This window comes from Musca domestica, unplaced genomic scaffold, assembly GCF_030504385.1.
Source record: "Musca domestica strain aabys unplaced genomic scaffold, Musca_domestica.polishedcontigs.V.1.1 81, whole genome shotgun sequence".
Lineage (NCBI taxonomy): Eukaryota > Metazoa > Arthropoda > Insecta > Diptera > Muscidae > Musca > Musca domestica.
Window position 1 is genome coordinate 15,327 of NW_026712412.1, and position 19,592 is coordinate 34,918.

The window sequence follows — 19,592 nt, forward strand, 5'->3', positions numbered from 1 at the left end:
ATCAAACACTATCTCTAATTTTGGATAAGGTTTCCTGCCTGGAATTGGACGACGGTAGTCTCAGAGCCATGACGAATACATATAGAGAGAAGGCACTTGATACCTTCATAAGAGGCCTGAACGGCGACCTTCCTAGGCTGCTCAGTGTCAAGGGTCCTACATCTCTACCAGAGGCTCTACATCTTTGTTTGAAGCTAGACAATATGGCATTTCGGAGAGATTATGCCCAGAAGGGAGGCCATAGACAGGAACCATTGAGGATGTCAACTGGTTCGAAATTTTACCCAGAATTGGTAAATATTCCGACTCATAGGCCTAGAGTATCCCCAGCTTTTCCATTTCCGAACAATTTGAATATGCAGAATCAGCGTCCTCAGTTTGGGGGACAACCATTTGCTCATCGTCCTCAGCAATTCTTTCAACGAAATCAGATGGGAGGACACCAAATCACTCGTCCTTATACGGGAACCCAGAATTTTCCTCAGAACCAATTTAGGCAATTTCCCTCACAATTTTACAATAACCAGAGTAAGCCAGAACCCATGGATATTGACAGGTCAATACAAGTAAGACCCCAACAGAACCAGAATTTTAAAAGACCTGCCCAGTTTTCGGTACAGACTCCTATGAATAAGATTCAGCGTAATTTTCATGTAAACGTGGATAATCAATACCCAGATATTGAGAACCAATCCCCAAATATCGACGATTACCGAGACAACAGTGACTATCAGCCAGTAGACGAAAATGACACAGGGAATTACGGACAACAGGATATAATACCGGACGATTACCAGGAACGTAACCCCGATGACATTCCAGCCAACTTCATAGATATGAATTTTTTAGATTAAACTGTTCCTCGTTGCCATACTTTCAAGTCAAAACGAGGGACGGGAAGATATTAGACTTTTTATTGGATACAGGAAGCAGTAAAAATTATATAAGACCAACTTTGGTCCTGAGACCCAAGTTGAATGACAATAGGTTTAGCGTAAAATCTGTAGGCGGCGATGTGGAAGTTTCACACCACACTCTTCTTAACATGTTCGGCGTCAATGACGTCCCACTAAAATTCTTCCTTCTACCTGGTTTGGTATCTTTCGACGGGATTTTGGGGAATGACAGCTTGAAGGAATTATCGGCAGTAATTCATACTTCCGAAGATTATTTCCAAGTAAGAGGTGGCAAGAAAATTGCCATTAGACAGAGAATATCCCAGAATGTTAATAGTCTGGAGCTGGAGGCTGATCATCTATCATTAAGTCAGAGGAGTTCTCTCAATAATATTGCAAGGCAGCACCGGAACCTGTTCTCAGATCCGGATGAGAGATTAACATACACCTCTGTTGTGGTTGGAGAAATCCGAACTGAAAACGAATCTCCAATCTATACGCGAAGTTATCCTTACCCAATGGCATTAAAAGATGTCGTGGAGGAAGAGATTCGTCGTCTCCTTCGGGATGGCATCATAAGACCATCCAGATCCCCGTACAACTCCCCTATTTGGGTAGTGCCCAAAAGGAGGACAGTTCTGGTCGAAAAAAATATCGTTTGGTCGTTGACTTTAGAAAGCTCAACGCCGTCACCATACCGGATAAATATCCGATTCCCGAGGTGACGGAAGTCCTATCTAACCTAGGGGGGAATCAATATTTTACGGTCATTGATCTTAAAAGCGGTTTCCATCAAATACCCCTACGGGAGGAGGATAGACAGAAAACCGCATTCTCAATCAACAATGGCAAGTACGAGTTCACGAGACTGCCATTTGGCCTGAGGAACGCGCCAGCAATATTTCAGCGAACGCTGGACGATATACTCAGAGAATTGATTGGAAAAATCTGTTTTGTTTACATCGATGATATTATCATCTTTGGCAAGGACGAGAAGTCACACGCCGAGAACATAAAGAAAGTTTTCCAAACACTAGAGTCCGCTAATATGAAGATCCAGTTGGACAAGTGTTCATTCTTTAAACAAGAAGTGGAATTTTTGGGATTTATTGTGTCAAGGGATGGTATAAAAACCAACCCAAAGAAAGTGGAAGCCATTCTTAATTTCCCGATTCCTAAGACACTTAAGGAACTTCGTTCTTTCCTTGGCCTCTCGGGCTACTATCGAAGGTTCGTAAGGGGATATGCCGATGTAGCAAAGCCACTAACATCGCTCCTCAGAGGGGAGGAAGGCAGAATTCCAAAGACAGCTTCCAGTCAAATTCCGGTGACATTAGATGTTTCCGCCGTAGAAGCTTTCAACGAGCTAAGAAATGCATTGGTTTCAAACGATGTGATACTTGCGTATCCAGATTTCAGAGAAGATTTTAACCTAACGACGGATGCCTCCAGTGTCGCTCTTGGAGCAGTGTTGAGTCAAAAGGGAAGACCAATTGCATTCATTTCAAGAACTCTGGATGAAACAGAGGAGCATTACGCCACAAATGAGAGGGAAATGTTGGCCATCATATGGGCCCTCACTACCTTGAGGAATTATCTATACGGATCGAAGAAAGTTATAATTTATACCAACCCCTCACTTACGCCATTAGTAACAAAAATAGCAATGCGAAGATGAAACGCTGGAAATGTACTCTGGAGGAATATAATTACGAATTGCGGTACAAACCCGGAAGACAGAATGTCGTAGCAGATGCTCTGTCTAGAACGGTACAGAAGGACAATAATGCTATTACTCCGATTAATTCACTGACTCCCACACAGCATAGTGCGGAGAGCTCACCAGAGACCCTTATACCCAGTGTTGAGTCACCCATTAATGTTTTCAAGAATCAGCTTCTCATAAGTGTGGATGACACATCAACGTACCAGTTCAATGTTGTTTTCCCAAGCATCCACCGACACACAATTACTGAAGCACATTATGACGAACGAAAACTTCAAACAATCTTGAAGAGGTATTTGAACCCGTCTGTAATTAACGGAATCAAGGCACCCGAACAAATAATGGGAAAAATTCAGAACATTTATCCACTCCATTTTAGCCAGTACAAATGCAGGTTTACTCAGAAGGTAGTAGAAGATATATTATCAGAAAATGACCAGGAAAGAATAATTATTGATACCCACAATAGAGCCCATAGGAACGACAGAGAGAACAAAACACAGATTTTGGAAAATTATTATTTTCCGGGGATGTCGGGAAAAATAAAGCGAATTATAAAACTGTGCACGACGTGTAAGAAAAACAAATACGAGAGACATCCCAATGAACCTTACCTTTGTGAGACGCCTATTCCAAATTACCCAGGTCATACTATTCATATTGATATATTCTCTACAGATAGGAAATTAGTTCTGACCTCCATTGACAAATTCTCAAAGTACGTTAAAGTGAAAATACTAGACGGAAGATCTACTGAGGCTATTAGAAGACCACTGAGGGAATTATTATTCTCTTACGGAGTTCCGAAGAATGTGGTAATGGACAACGAACCGTCTCTAAATTCCAGTTCGATATTATTCATGATGAAGGACGAATTAGGAATAAATATTTTTACGACCCCATCCTACAGGAGCGAGGCTAACGGACAGATAGAACGCTTTCATTCTACCCTCGCTGAGATAATGAGATGTTTGAAAGGTGATGGAACATCCAGGAATTTTGAGGAATTACTGGAGAGGGCTGTTAATGAATACAATCACTCGATTCACTCCACGGTGAATAGAAGACCTGTTGATTTGTATTTTGGACGCACAATTGACTTTTCTCCACAAGACATAGAGACTACCAAACGGAATATTGTTGACAAACTCAGACAGAAACAGGCCAACGACTTGACGTATCATAACAAAAAGAAACGACCAGTTAAGGATTATATTCCCGGACAATTAATTTATGTAAGCAACAACAAAAGGTTAGGAACGAAACTAAGCGACCGTTACAAAGAGGAAATAGTTAAGGAAAACCGGAATACCACCGTTTTGACCGAAAGCGGAAGGGCTATTCACAAAAGCCATATTAGAAATTAATAAAATCCTAAATTTTACAGATTGTTTCCTGGAAACGCCCTGGCTGACTTCAGCATCCTCGACTACTCGAACGCAAGACTCATTTCAATTCATAATGGAATAGCAAGGAAACAGAACGGGACATTTAAAGTAATTCATTCAATAGATCTTGAACAATATGAAAACCTCACTCGTGAAACCGAACACATTCTAGACAAATTCGTGAACCTAGACCATCCTCTCCGTCCATTTATGAAGCAACAATTAATTGACATCAATGGACTATTAGACCGTCTGATGCCGCACAGAGAGAAAAGATCGATAGACTTCATAGGAAGTGCTTGGAAGTGGATTGCAGGCAGTCCAGATAGTCATGATTTTCAGATCCTAGAACAGAAAATTGGCAATATTTTGGAAAATAACAATAGACAGCTGATAATAAACCAATTAATTTCGGAAAGAATAACTGAAATAACTAATAAGACGAATGAAATAATAAAAAGGGAAGGGTGGAACGATGAAGTAGTATTCAAAATCGAAAGAAAACTTAATTTTATTGAAAAAGAGTTACAAAACGTAGAGTTTGCAATACAGTGGGCTAAAGCTAATATCGTCAATTCATTTCTGCTTTCTAAAATCGAAATCGATCAAATAAACACTGTTTTTGAAAAATATAATATTCCTACTTATTCGATAGATGAACTATTAACTTTTGGATCCGTAAAAATTGTTACAAATAAACGAGAAATTTTGTACATCCTTAGTATCCCTGTAACTCAAGAAGAAGTTTGTAAAGTATATTTCATAAAACCTATAAAAACTGGAGATGTAATTGATAAAATTGAATACGAAAAAATTTTGGAGTGTAATAAAGAATTATTTGGAATAAAAACAGAATGTAAAAGTAATTACGACATAACAATTTGTAATAGAGATAAGCTTATTTCATTAAGAAATGATAATTGTATAACTAATTTGTTCAAAAGTAGAGTAGGGAAATGCACCCAAATAAACAACGAACACATACCAACAATTGAAGAGATCGGATCGGACTTGCTCTTGCTGAACCAATATCAAGGCGCTATCAGTGTAGACAACGAGCAGATTTTTTTAAACGGGACTTATCTCATCAAACATTTCAACGTCACTATAAGAATCGATGGCCACAGTTACAGTTCAAGAGGAATAAGTGCCAATAAACCTCTTCCCGCCTTTTTGCAACCAAAAGGTCCAAAAGACAAATTAGAAGAAGTAATATCATTGGAGCTGCTTAAACAGTTGAACGTAAAGAACATCGAACGAATACGATCTATGGAAACCAAAGGTACCTTAGCAGTCGGCATCGGTTGTGTTTCTGCAATAATCCTTACAACTATAACAATAATATCACTGAGAAGAAAATATGCAAAAAACTCCGAAAATAATAATCTGAAAATCGAAGATGCCCCAGGAGATGAAATAGAGATTGCGGAAGTAAATTTACCTACAACTTCGAAAGAAACTAAAACATCCAGCATTTACAATATTCATTCATTTTGAACAATCGGGACGATTGTATTTAAGAGGGGAGGAGTTAACACCAGACATATTCAAATTCAACATTAGCAACCCAAAGAATTCATCAACCAAAGTATAAGCGTGTCATTTTGCTGACACTGCAGTTCCCACCGAAACACTGACAACAACATCCAACAGGCAGACAGCAACATTCCATTGCCAACACGAGCAGGTGTCCAGTATCATCTGGGTGCATGAATCCAAAGTATAAGTTAGGGTAGTTTTATTTCATTATTCACTTTGTAGTCCGGAACCTTAACCAATAAAGACGTGATTGCTTGCAGTAAGCAGCAATCACAAATTTTTAAAAAATAAATAAATTAACATTGAATTAATTTATATATATATATATATATATATATATATATATATATATATATATATATATATGTATATATATATATATATATATATATATATATATATATATATATATATATATATATATATATATATATATATATATATATACGCTATACGAAGACGCGGACCTGCACAGATAATTTTCTGTCTTAGGCTGTAGTATCCATTACGAACTTCAAATGCCAAATTTGAAACAATTCCGGTGAATAATGTCGCTAAACGGAATAGATGATAGGTCACACCAAAGTTAAAAGATAATTTCTTTTTCAAAATCGCTAAAAAAAAATCACGAAAAAAGAGATATCTTTGCAAAAATTCTCAAATCGGGAAAAAAACGAAAAAAAAATTCAATGGAAAAGAATTTTAAAATAATAGTACATTCTATTGACAAACTTTGTAAGGATCTTTAAACATTTGCTGTAAAAAAGCAGCGAACAAGTTGAAGATTTTTTCAATTTGTTATTCTTCTTTTGTCAATTTTTTTCAATTTGTATTATTGAATTCAGTGGATTTTTTGTGAACAAAATAAAGAATAATTTTTCACTATTTACAATTTTTCACAAAAATAATGAAATAACTGCGAAATACGATATTAACTGACATCTTCCTTTCAACTCCAGGGCCTACATCGTGGTTCAGCTGGAAGATGCGAACACATTTAAACAAACAAAAGTTACCGAAAAAGCCTAATGGGACACATTTCAAAGCGTGGACCTTCTTCTTTCATGTGACAATAATCCGTCCAATGAGAGCTCAAAACGCAAAATTCTTTGGGAGTACAATCAGTAAGATACCAAATATAAAGGGTGGAAAATAGTAGAGCGAATGGGACTCTTAGTTAGAAAAGGATTTCTATCCTTCCAGAAATTCTTCCCAAACATTCAATATAACCTTAAATCATCATAACTCACGGATAAGGGTACAACCCGATTTCATATTTATATAACCATCGTATGATTTAACCTATTTTGGGGTATCCGCCACTTTTTTTCATTTTTTGGCCCTTATTTGGCTTCTTTGTTTCTAAGGGGGTAGAGAACCTCTTCGCATAAAATTTGAAATTTTCATATTGGTCTTGACCACATTCATCAATTGATTTGGCTAAAAATTTAATTTATTTGAGTAAAGTCCCCACATTGGAGTATCCGCAAGTCCACTTTCACACTTGAATTTGTAACCCCCAAGAGATGTATTTGGGATGAACATCTATATGAAATAAATTATGAAAACATGAACAAATTACAAATATAAGAAAGTAGCACGGGACCGAATATTTGTTGAATTGTCATTGAATTATACTATGATGAAAAATATGGACTTTATGGGGTCTCGACCTTACAATTGAAATGGCAAATAAAATTAATTTCCGTATTACGGTAATGGGTGTAAAATAGTTATTATATTCGACTATGAAATCATTCTGCCCTCAATTAGGAGGTGGATAAAACTATTTTTACTTATTTAAATTATGCGAATTTTTTCGGATTATAGGGGGTAGAAGAAAGTTTTCAATGTAGGTCGATGTTTCCGAGTAGGGCCCATGTAAAGGTAACTCCTGATTTTACCATATTTCAAAGTATTTGGCTAAAAATGTGTATTTGGGGGGTGAAAATCTTACACAAAAATTTCAACATATCTACAAATTTCTTCATGTAATATTACCTCCTCAAGTCCACCTTTTGGCGGACAAACGGACCGACATGATTAGGGGGACTTATGAGGACTCTAATGCACAATCTGAGGAGCTAATGGGTTTAAAAAAGTAATTAGCTTTGGATATTCTTAAATCATTCAGACCTCAATCATGAGGTGTACAAAATACAGTAAATTCCAAATTACTGCTCATTTGACTGGAAAATTTTGTTACGATTTTTACTATACTAAAAATTAATTTGATCCCTTACAAGGGGATACGATTGATATATACTTTTTAATAGATTTGTATACCACATCCACACATTTGAAACCCACGGTTTAAATATTGAAGCCCACGGCTTAAATATGGGTACAGGTATTTTAAAACACTTTTAATCGACCAGTAAGTGAACACTTATATCAGTCATATCTGTGAATAATTATGCTTTTATGCACAATAGATAAAAACCACGGGCCGGCAACGCGGACTGGGCCAGCTAGTCCGTTAAAAATTTTGATAAAATCTTAAAAATACCGAATGCCTATACGACGACGTGGACCTGCATAGGCAACTTTTGTCATAAGTTATTACAATATTTTAATGCGAAACTTGAAGAAAAATCTGTTATAATGTAGCTAAAATCATCAAAATATATATATATATATATATATATATATATATATATATATATATATATATATATATATATATATATCTATATATATATATATATATATATATATATATATATATATATATATATATATATATATATATATATAGATTTTTCTTCAAGTTTCGCATTAAAATATTGTAATAACTTATGACAAAAGTTCCCTATGCAGGTCCACGTCGTCGTATAGACATTCGGTATTTTTAAGATTTTATCAAAATTTTTAACGGATTTTATTTTTTTGGAAATTCCTAAATGGTGGAGGGTGTTAAAAGTTCGGCCCGGCCGAACTTATAGCTTTTTTACTTGTTAATAAATAAATTCAGTGTAGTAAAATATTTGTTGAATCGTCATTTAATTATACTATGGTGAAAAATATGGACTTTATGGGGTCTCCAACTTACAATTTAAATGGCAAACAAAATGAATTCCCATCTTACGATAATGGGTGTATAATAGTAATTATATTTGACTATTCTGAAATCATTCTGCCCTCAATAATGAGATGGATAAAACTATTTTTACTTATTGAAATCACGCGAATTTTTTTTCAGTTTGACATGTTATGTTGTTTTGCCTCTATTTTTCATCTTGTATTATAAACGGTGGAAAAAGTTTTCAATGTAGGTCGATGTTTCGGAGTGGAGTATAAAGGTACCTCCTGATTTTACCATATTTCAAAGGATTTTGCTAAAAATGTGTATTTGTGGGGTGAAAATCAACATATCTACAAATTTTAGAATTTTCTCCATGTTATAGTACCCCCTCAAGTACACCTTTTGGCGGACAAACAGACCGACATGGTTAGAGCGACTTATGAGGACTCTAATGCACAATCTAAGATGCTAATGGGTTTAAAAAGTAATTAACTTTGGCTGTTCTTTAATCATTCAGCCCTAAATAAGTGAATTCCAAATTAATGCTCATTTGACTGGAAAATTTTGCTACGATTTTTACCATACTAAAAATTAATTTGATCCCTTACATGGGGATACAATTGATATATACTTTTTAATAGATTTGTAGAGCACATTCACACATTTGAAAAATGTAAAACACTTTTAATGGACCAGTACGTGAAAACTTATATCAGACATATCTGTGAATAATTATGCTTTGAAAAATATGCATAATAGACAAAAACTACGGGCCGGCAACGCCCACCGGGCCAGCTAGTAAATATAAAAAACACTACAAATGTACATTAGAAAACAATAAGTCAAAATGGAAAAAATCATGCAAAATAAAACATTACTATTGTACATTTTAAAAGTCAACATGAAAATGTTAATATATCACATTTTACGCGGTTTTTTGGATATTATCCTTTCGGATAGGAGACAATTCCAAATTTGTATGATTCGTTAAAATCAGTCCAGCGGTTCTTAAGTTATAAACGTAGTAACTAACACAACTTTCTTTATATATATATATATATATATATATTATATATATATATATATATATATATATATCTATATATATATATATATATATATATATATATATATATATATATATATATATATATATATATATATATATATAATATATATATATATATATATATATATATATCTATATATATATATAATATACATTTTTGAAATTTAAAATAAGTAACGGAATTGGGAGCCAAAATGAATTTGTCAAATTAAATTGAAATCGGTTCAGATTTGGATACAGCTCCCATATATATTTTCGACCGATTTCATGTATTTGATGCACCAAACACGCTATGTATCTCTAATTTCAATGAAATTTGGAATGTGTAGCGGAAATTAAAACAAATATACATTAGTCAAATTATATTAAAATCGGTTCAGATTTGGATATAGCTCTCATATATATTTTCGACCGATTTCATGTATTCTATGCACCATACACGATATGTATGTTCGATTCCAAAGAAATTTGGAAGATGTAATTGCCAAATTATATTGAACACAGTTGAGGTTTGGATATAGCTAACATATATATTTCGGCCGATTTCATATATGTTATGCACCAAACATGATATATATGACCGACACCAATGAAATTCAGAATGTGTGGCGGAATTTGGTTACAATAATAAATATGACAAATTAATTGGAAATTAGTTAAGATTTGGATATAGCTCCCATATATATATTATCGGCCGATTTCACATATTTGACGCACCAATTTCAATGAAATATGAAAGATGTGGCGGAGTTTGGTGTAAAAGTATTTTTTTTAAATTATATTTAAATCGGATCAGATTGGGATATGATTTTAATAAGAACCATTGACCCACAACGCCTTAGGCTAACACTAAAAAACAACACCACAATTGATTTGAAATACGCTTATTACGGCGAAGTATGTTGCTATCTCGAATTCACTAATTGCAATAGAAATGCCACTCAACTTCAAAAGATTGCAGTTTACTTCACGCTTGGTATTTGCTATGAAATAAATAAATCCGAAGACAAACCCTTCGCGTATGTATGTCATGTTACTGCTTTTCTAATTTTTTGGGTATTTACGCATTAAAGTAGTGCAATATTTTTTTTTAATTATTTTTTTTTTTAACCAACATATATTCGTAAATAAGATTTTGAATGTAAATAAATCAAACGGGGTAGCGAAGCGCACAAGGTTCAGCTAGTATATATATATATATATATATATATCTATATATATATATATATATATATATATATATATATATATATATATATATATATATTTATATATATATATATATATATATATATATATATATATATATATATATATATATATATATATATATATATATATATATATATATATATATAATATATATATATATATATATATATATATATATATATATATATATATATATATATATATTATTTATATATACTAGCTGAACCTTGTGCGCTTCGCTACCCCTTTTGATTTTATTTACATTCAAAATCTTATTTACGAATATATGTTGGTTAAAAAAAAAAAAATTAAAAAAAAAAATTGCACTACTTTAATGCGTAAATACCCAAAAATTAGAAAGCAGTAACATGACATACATACGCGAAGGGTTTGTCTTCGGATTTATTTATTTCATAGCAAATACCAAGCGTGAAGTAACTGCAATCTTTTGAAGTTGAGTGGCATTTCTATTGCAATTAGTGAATTCGAGATAGCAACATACTTCGCCGTAATAAGCGTATTTCAAATCAATTGTGGTGTTGTTTTTTAGTGTTAGCCTAAGGCGTTGTGGGTCAATGGTTCTTATTAAAATCATATCCCAATCTGATCCGATTTAAATATAATTTAAAAAAAATACTTTTACACCAAACTCCGCCACATCTTTCATATTTCATTGAAATTGGTGCGTCAAATATGTGAAATCGGCCGATAATATATATATGGGAGCTATATCCAAATCTTAACTAATTTCCAATTAATTTGTCATATTTATTATTGTAACCAAATTCCGCCACACATTCTGAATTTCATTGTATATATATATATATATATATATATATATATATATATATATATATATATATATATATATATATATATATATATATATATATATATATATATATAGAGTAAAAATGATTGCCTGACTGACTTAGCATCAACATCATGCCAGCAACGTGTGTTTTATTTGACGACGAATTATTGATGGGAGATGATGGGACTCCTCCCTCGCTTAGATGAAGGACGTCCGTGGACTTCCAACACCAATGAAATTCGAGCCGTTCACTGGTTGTCCATTTATGATAACCATTTTATCATTAATTATGATAACGACATCATCTATAACTGTTAACGGTTAGAGGTGGCTTGGACAAGTGGTGCACTGCGCGATCTCTCCAGAATGAAGTTGTTGCGCACAAGTTTTATTGTCTTGTTCTCAACAGAATGTTGCAGTAATGGTGGTCCTGCAGTTTACGATTGGAATTTTTCTGTCGCCGCAATCAGCTATATTGCTGTTTTCAGCCAGATTAAGGATAGTCCATTGTGTTCTACTGGATACATTATTATTCTCCTACAAACTAATTTAATCCAAGGATACTTTATTATAAAATGTACAAAATTATCATTTAACACGACCTTAGTATTAGACACTTCAATAATATCGGTAACAGTGACATTTGTAGAGCGTTCATTGATTAAATTCTCCAAATCACTGGAGTCTACAATTGACAAATAAACAAGCGTGTGGTGGACAGACATGCATGTGATACAAAACCCACAAATTTATTTGAATTCTTGGAAAATAAAATCGTCAAAAAATCAAGCATCTGGAGGACACAAATACATTTGAAACGTAAACCACAAATTTATTTGAAATTTTGGAAATCAAATTTAATATCGGAGTCTGGTGGACAGATATCAAATCGATCCCACATATTTAAATTTTTTTTATTTTTATACTAAGTGTTTTTAGGCTTACCTTTTTTGCCTGTTTATAAATTATAACAATTATTGTGTTTTTTATATTACGGGTTTTTATTTAGTATTATTTTTTCAGTAACTTTTTTGGAGTTTAGTGCAATTTAGGAGTAGGTAGAATTAGTTTTTGTGTTTTGTAATTTATTTTAGGTTTTTAATTTACTAGTTCTTAGGTTTTTATTCAATAGCTCTTAAGTTTATTTATTTTATAAAATTTTTCATAGTTTTTAATCCACTATTTTCTTAGTTTTATTTCAGTAGATTTTAAGTATTTGTAAACATGTAAGTAGTTTGTAAGTTTTTTCATCTTCGTGTTGTATGTTTTCGTTTAGTAATGTTCTTCTTGTTGTTGAATGTTCACTATTTAATGTTCAATTTAATGTTATTAATTTTTACTTTGATTTTACATAGACACTTTCACTGGTCACTCGAGGGGGAAACTTGTGTTTGCGGCGGTAATTCGATTAGAACTCCTTATTGTCCAATTTGAATCGTCTCATCAAACCAGTTTTGGCTGTTGACGATGCTTAGTTATTGGAATTCAGCATTGGAATTTACCGGTGGCTGCATAATTGTATGTGTGTATGTGTACGTGTTTACATTATTTACATAATTTTGTTATGATGCCATTTATGCGGCCGCCGGTAAATACCCAACCAACAGTGTTGGACAACATTATAGCAATTTTATGAACATTTTCTGCCCCCCGAATGACAAGTGTAAGCATTCATTTACTATATACCATATCATTCCTCGTTCTTTAGTTCCTCGGCATGTTCTTGATTGGCCCAGCAAACACGTAGCCCAGTTGTGTGTTGTAGGCCAGGACATCTCCAATTCCAGCTGCTGTACACCCATATTTCCTTATGGCAGAGTACGTGTCCGCTCCCAGTTCCACATCGATCGGACTATTTCCTCTGGGATTAGGGTCAGCTAAGGCGTAGCTTGTGAAGCATCTAGTGGGGTCTTCTAGTATTGAGTCCGAGTAAATGCGTCTTGGCAGATCTTCGATAATTACTGAATTTACCTTCAGACTCCAAGTACTGTTTGTGCGGCATGGCGAAACGGTGAAGGTGGTGAATCGCTCCCCTTTGTATCTCCGCGACTGCAGAGCCAGGCAACGGAACGCGGCATACGAAATCTTAGACATCGTCGCAGATTGGCTAACTATGGCCCGCAACATGCTGAACCCCTCCATGCCCTCGGCTGTTATGCGCACCATAGCCGTCGGTACAAATACTAAGTCCCATGCGAAAGCTGGGGTGGTGGCGGCTTCTATATTTAGAGATACCTCTTCCAATAGAGACGCCCCGTGCAATAGGATATGGTGCCGTTCGTTGCATCTCCGGCAACCAGTTAAAGACGGGCAGTCGGGGGCCAAATGACTTCTCGCCAGGCAATTTCGGCATGTGCGGAGCACCAGCAGGGATAAATGTCGAAGTAAGATTTTGAGTGAAATTATTTTGAATTGTGCTATTCTGAATACTTTTCATGAAAGCTAATCTATCTCGCTTTAATAGATCAACCGCTCCCACAAAGTTAGTTCCATTGTCCGAAAATATACAAGACGGACAACCTCGCCGACTAATAAACATAGAAAAAGCGGCAAGAAAGGCATATGTCGACAAATCGCTCGTGGGTTCTAAATGTATAGCCTTAGTGGCGAAACAAACAAACAGGCACACATAGCCTTTTGTAATAAAGCAGGCTCTTCCTGAATAACTCTTAATGTTAAAGGGTCCTGCAAAATCTACCCCTGTGTTTGTGACGGGTCGAGAAAGAAAAGTACGTTCGGGTGGTAGCGAAGCCATTATTTGAGTTTGGGTTTGTTTTTTGTGAATTAAGCAGATTGAACATTTTCGAATGGTTTGTTTGATGAGCGACTTGAGTCCAAATATCCAGAATTCTTACGTTAATGCTCGGGTAATTTTTGCTTACCCCTGTGTAAAGTAACCTTATGAGTGAGTTCGACTAATAATTTGCTAAGTTTTGCGCCATGTTGTAATATTATTGGGCGACGTTCGCTATAGGTAAGGGCTGGCGATTGTACCAATCGGCCATTTGCTTTAATAATACCCTTTGAGTCTATAAACGGGTTGAGTGTCAACAGAGGACTTGAAGGAGAAATTAGAGTCTTTTTCATAAGTGAGTTGTATTCGTCTGCATATACGAATTTCTGGGTACGAATTATGCAAGATCGTTTTCCATCTTGGATTTCATCTGAAGTGAGGTCTTTTGATGAGGGCTTATGCGTATGCTTAGGGCATATGCGTATGATCGATAAATTTTAGATGAGGAGAAATTTTATATATATATATATATATATATGTATATATATATATATATATATATATATATATATATATATATATATATATATATATATATATATATATATATATATATATATATATATATATATTATTGATGGGAGATGATAGGACTCCTCCCTCGCTTACATGAAGGACGTCCTTGGACTTGAAGCTCCCGTTGTAGTCGGACTCTCTGGCGTTTTTGGTAATATTTGAAAAGAGCATAGCAACTGATCAAGAAGATTACAGTGGTTACTCCCGATATAATTGGTCTTTTCAAAAGTTCACTCTGCATTTCGACAATATACCATAAATTATTCATATTCGGTTTTTGTAAGTATGGCAAACTCGGAATATTTTGATGACCCGTTATGTTGTTTGTTTTCTTAATTTCCGGTATATGGAGTTATTAATCGTTACCTCTTCATCGAACGTAATAAGAGTCGTGTCGTTCACTGGTTTTATTTATGATAACCATTTAATCATTAATTATGATAACCCCATCATCTATAACAATTAACGGTTAGAGATGGCTTGGACAAGTGGTGCACTGCGCGATCTCTCCAGAATGAAGTTGTTGCGCACAAGTTTTATTGTGTTGTTCTCAACAGAATGTTGCAGTAATGATGGTCCTGCAGTTAACGATTGGAATTTTTCTGTCGGCGCAATCAGCTATATTGCTGTTTTCAGCCCAATTAAGGATAGTCCATTGTGTTCTACTGGATACATTATTATTCTCCTACAAACTAGTTTAATCCAAGGATACTTTATTATAAAATGTACAAAATTATCATTTAACACGACCTTAGTATTAGACACGTCAATAATATCGGTAACAGTGACATTTGTAGAGCGTTCATAGATTAAATTCTCCAAATCACTGGAGTCTACAATTGATGCGTTAATTATTAACAATTTTGAAGGAGTGATAGATAACATTAGGTCTTCAAATTCCATGATAATAATTCTATTTCTTGATAGCAGTTTCTCATATAAATATTCCGCGTTTATCTGTTTCGTTTTTTCATAACTTATCTAACTATTTATTTATTCCGATAATTCGTCTATTTTTTGTTGGGTTTTAGTATTAATGCTTATCTGTCTATGTTCTGTTTCAATGAGCTCTTTCTGTGTAAATATAATTTTTTAAATGTCGTCAAAATCTGGAGTGCCATCTACAACTTTTAAGCGGTACGCAGAAAATTTAGACGTCAAGCATGCCTATGATGAATCTTTAGTGTTTCTATAAGCGTCTTCATATGTCGTATATCCGAGTCCAATAGTTGTCTCATGTGTGACCTGGGAAAATGGATTCTAATTTCCTCAGTCTCTTTTATGATCACTGAGTACATTGTTAAATTTTTGAGTTTTTTTAGATATCCGAATACCTCCCAAATAACAGTATTTCCGTCCATAATTGGTATGTACTTCGAATTGGTGTAATCAGTCCTTTTTTGCCGATATTGTCACCGAAAGAAGAAGCATTGTCCAAATCCTGACGAAAAAGAAAAACAAAAGTAAACTTTATGTTAATTACCTCAAATTGTCTTTATGGACCACCCTCCTTTTTATTAAGACTTTGGTCCCTAAGTCTGCTTCGACGGTTTCTTCGGTGTACAATTGTGCAAGTTTATTTTCTAATCGTTTATTTGATTTTACGTTGACTTTGTCCCCTCCATTGAAAAGTCTGTTTTGTCTTGTCTGGTTTAAACTTTGCAAATGAATATTTTGTGCATTCAAAAAGTTTTCCCTAATTTCCGTGTTAAGTTCACTAATCAGTGGATGAATTAGGTCAATGGTTCGTTTATCCCTGACTGAATGAATTGTCGTATTGTATTCTATTGTTGCTTGATATAATGATTCGGCTTTCTTCAATGTTTCTTTCGATCTTCTGACATCGTGCTATTTCTAGCAAGGTGCTGTGAAATCTCTCTACCTGTCCATTTGAGCATCTATGAGCGGTGGAGCATTGGAGATTTCTACTTTAAACCGATTATGTAAAATAGACTTGATTGTTTCGGAATTAACAGATGGTTCGTTTTCACAATGTATTATTTTTGTCCACGGGTAATAGTTCATAAGCTGTAAAATGGCGGATATCACGTCTATAATTGTTCTGGATGCGATTAATTGGACGATTGCGAATTTTGAGAATTTATCAACGCAAATGAGAAAGTATTTTTGTCAGTCGAGAAAATGTCGATATCCAACATTTCCCTAGTATATGAAGGAAGAGGCGTTTGCCATGTACTTTTAAATCTCAAAAGATTGCATTCACCACATCACTTTGGAAAAGTCTTTCTCTATCTGAGAAATACAAGAAATGTCGAGTTTTCTTACCAAACATAATGGTTGTTCTTAAAAATCACATTTTCAGACGCAAGTATTTCCTTAAGTTTTTCGAACGTCTGGAGTTACTTCTCATTAAGATTTATTTTTGCCCTTTTCGTTTGGGAATCGCTAATTTTGCCGTTTTCGCCTTTTAGAATATCGACCTTACATTAAAGAGTGTTGCAGGCTTTTCATACTTGAGGATGGCCTCTACTTTTTCTGGATTCATTTTTATGCCATTTCTAAAAGCTATAAAGCTAAGATATTCAACGCTTTCTTGAAAAAATGTGATTTCTCCCGCGAAATTCTCATATTGGCAGCATATAATTTGTCCAATACCCAATCAATATGCATGACGTGATTTTCTTCTGTTTCAGAGAAAATGATGACATCGCCAACATAAACATAACATAATTTCCCAATTTGCTCCCTCATTGCTCTCTCAATTGGATCATCATCAATGGTCCTTTGGAAAATACTGGCTTCATTCTTAAGGCCGAAAGGAAGTCTACAATATTCGTATTTCCCATTTCCGATCGAAAATGTTGTTTTTTTCGATCTTGTTCAGATAGTGTTTTTTAGTAAAAGCCTGACTTGAGATCAAGCGTCGTAAAAAATCTCGCTTTATCAAGATTTGAGAGAATAACGGTTATTTCAGGTATTGGGTATTTGCCAACGACAGTGACACCGTTTAATTTCCTGAAATCTACCACTAATCGTTTCTTAGTGTTGCCGTATTCATCTTATCCCTCCTTATCAAAATTGGATCTTCTTGATGCCAGCTATAGTTTTCAATTCCCTACTCTCGAAATTCAATGTTGCACGTGTCTGTGTTAACAGATCAATACCAATGATACCGTCAAACGTTGAGAGTGAAGGTAAGATAAAAAGGACTATTGGTGTTGAAAATATTCACCGTGCACTTTTCTTCAATTGCTGTGAAGCACTGGAATTATGCCTTTTAAACCTTTTATAGGTTTAATATAATTCTTCGAAGCACCCTATCTAGAAGTAGTTTCTAGTGCTGCTAAAAAATTAAATTATTCTTTCAACATCGTCTGCTTCGGTCCACGCAACCAGTTCTACTGGCATGCAAATAAGATATCTACTAATATATTCATCTGGGAGTCCACATAAACTTTTTTGTGCCAATAGTAATCTTAACTAAAACATTCGCCGGTAAAAAAAGAAAAAAAAATTCTGCATATCTTGAATTCTGTGGACATTTCACCAATGGCAAATTCACAGGGAGCAAAACGTATTTGATTTTTTTAAATTTGTATGTTTTACTTTTTAAACCAAAAATCTCCTTAACATTTTATACAACAATTTTTATGGATAATGCAAGCAAACTCGACTAAACAGAATGTTTACGAACAGGTTGATGAAAGATAAACAAATTGACAGTTATCTAGTGAGATCAAATGTAGCTTATGTTTTTATAATTATGCCTTGAACAAATGTTTGATGTGGAGCCTTAAGCTGAAGAGCTAGAGCGTAGATGTTTTGTTATCGGACTAAATGTCTGTTTATCAAACATTTATCTCATGAAAACCACTAAGGTATTCGCGACAAAATAAAGGAACTATTATATATAAATACATTTATTATGCATGTCTGCTGTCATTGCCTTTTATATCTGCAACTGTTTTATTCAGCTATATTCAAGATTTCGGATTGGTGATACTTATTGTTGCAAGTTTGTGTCTATAATTTCAATGCGGCATCATTCTCCTTTTAATTTTCTATGTTCTGCAAATGTCATTTTAGCCACATTAACTTCCACTCTACTTAAGCATCTGAAGTGTTAATATCTTATTACACCCATTTCCTACATCGTGATCTTAATTAAAGGATACATCTTTTTAATATTTTGTCATCAACCATAATCCTTGGACGCTTATATATATTTTACTTATAATCCCAAAGGTGAGATTGGAAATACAAAAACATTATGTTAAAGTGTGCATATCAAAGCTATTTCTCCAAAAAAATCAGGAAAGAATATCTGCGTTGAAGCCAGCTCGAAATTATTATCCGACACGAAAACTGTATGAAAGTGACTCACGCTGCCCACTGGGTAGCGTGACCACATTTTTATCCCTGGCCATCAAACTGGACCAATAAATGCCACCATTAAAACTACTTAAAACTACCTATGAGTAACATGATTCAAAACCATATAGTGGAGAATGCTACTCCAAAAAAGTTAACATATCAATAGTTATTGCTATATTGTAACACCAAATATCCCGTCGCAATAACATAGTCCTACGGCGGAATAAATAAATAAATGATCACTGCGGTATAATTGCCTGCTTTTGCATCAGTTTTCT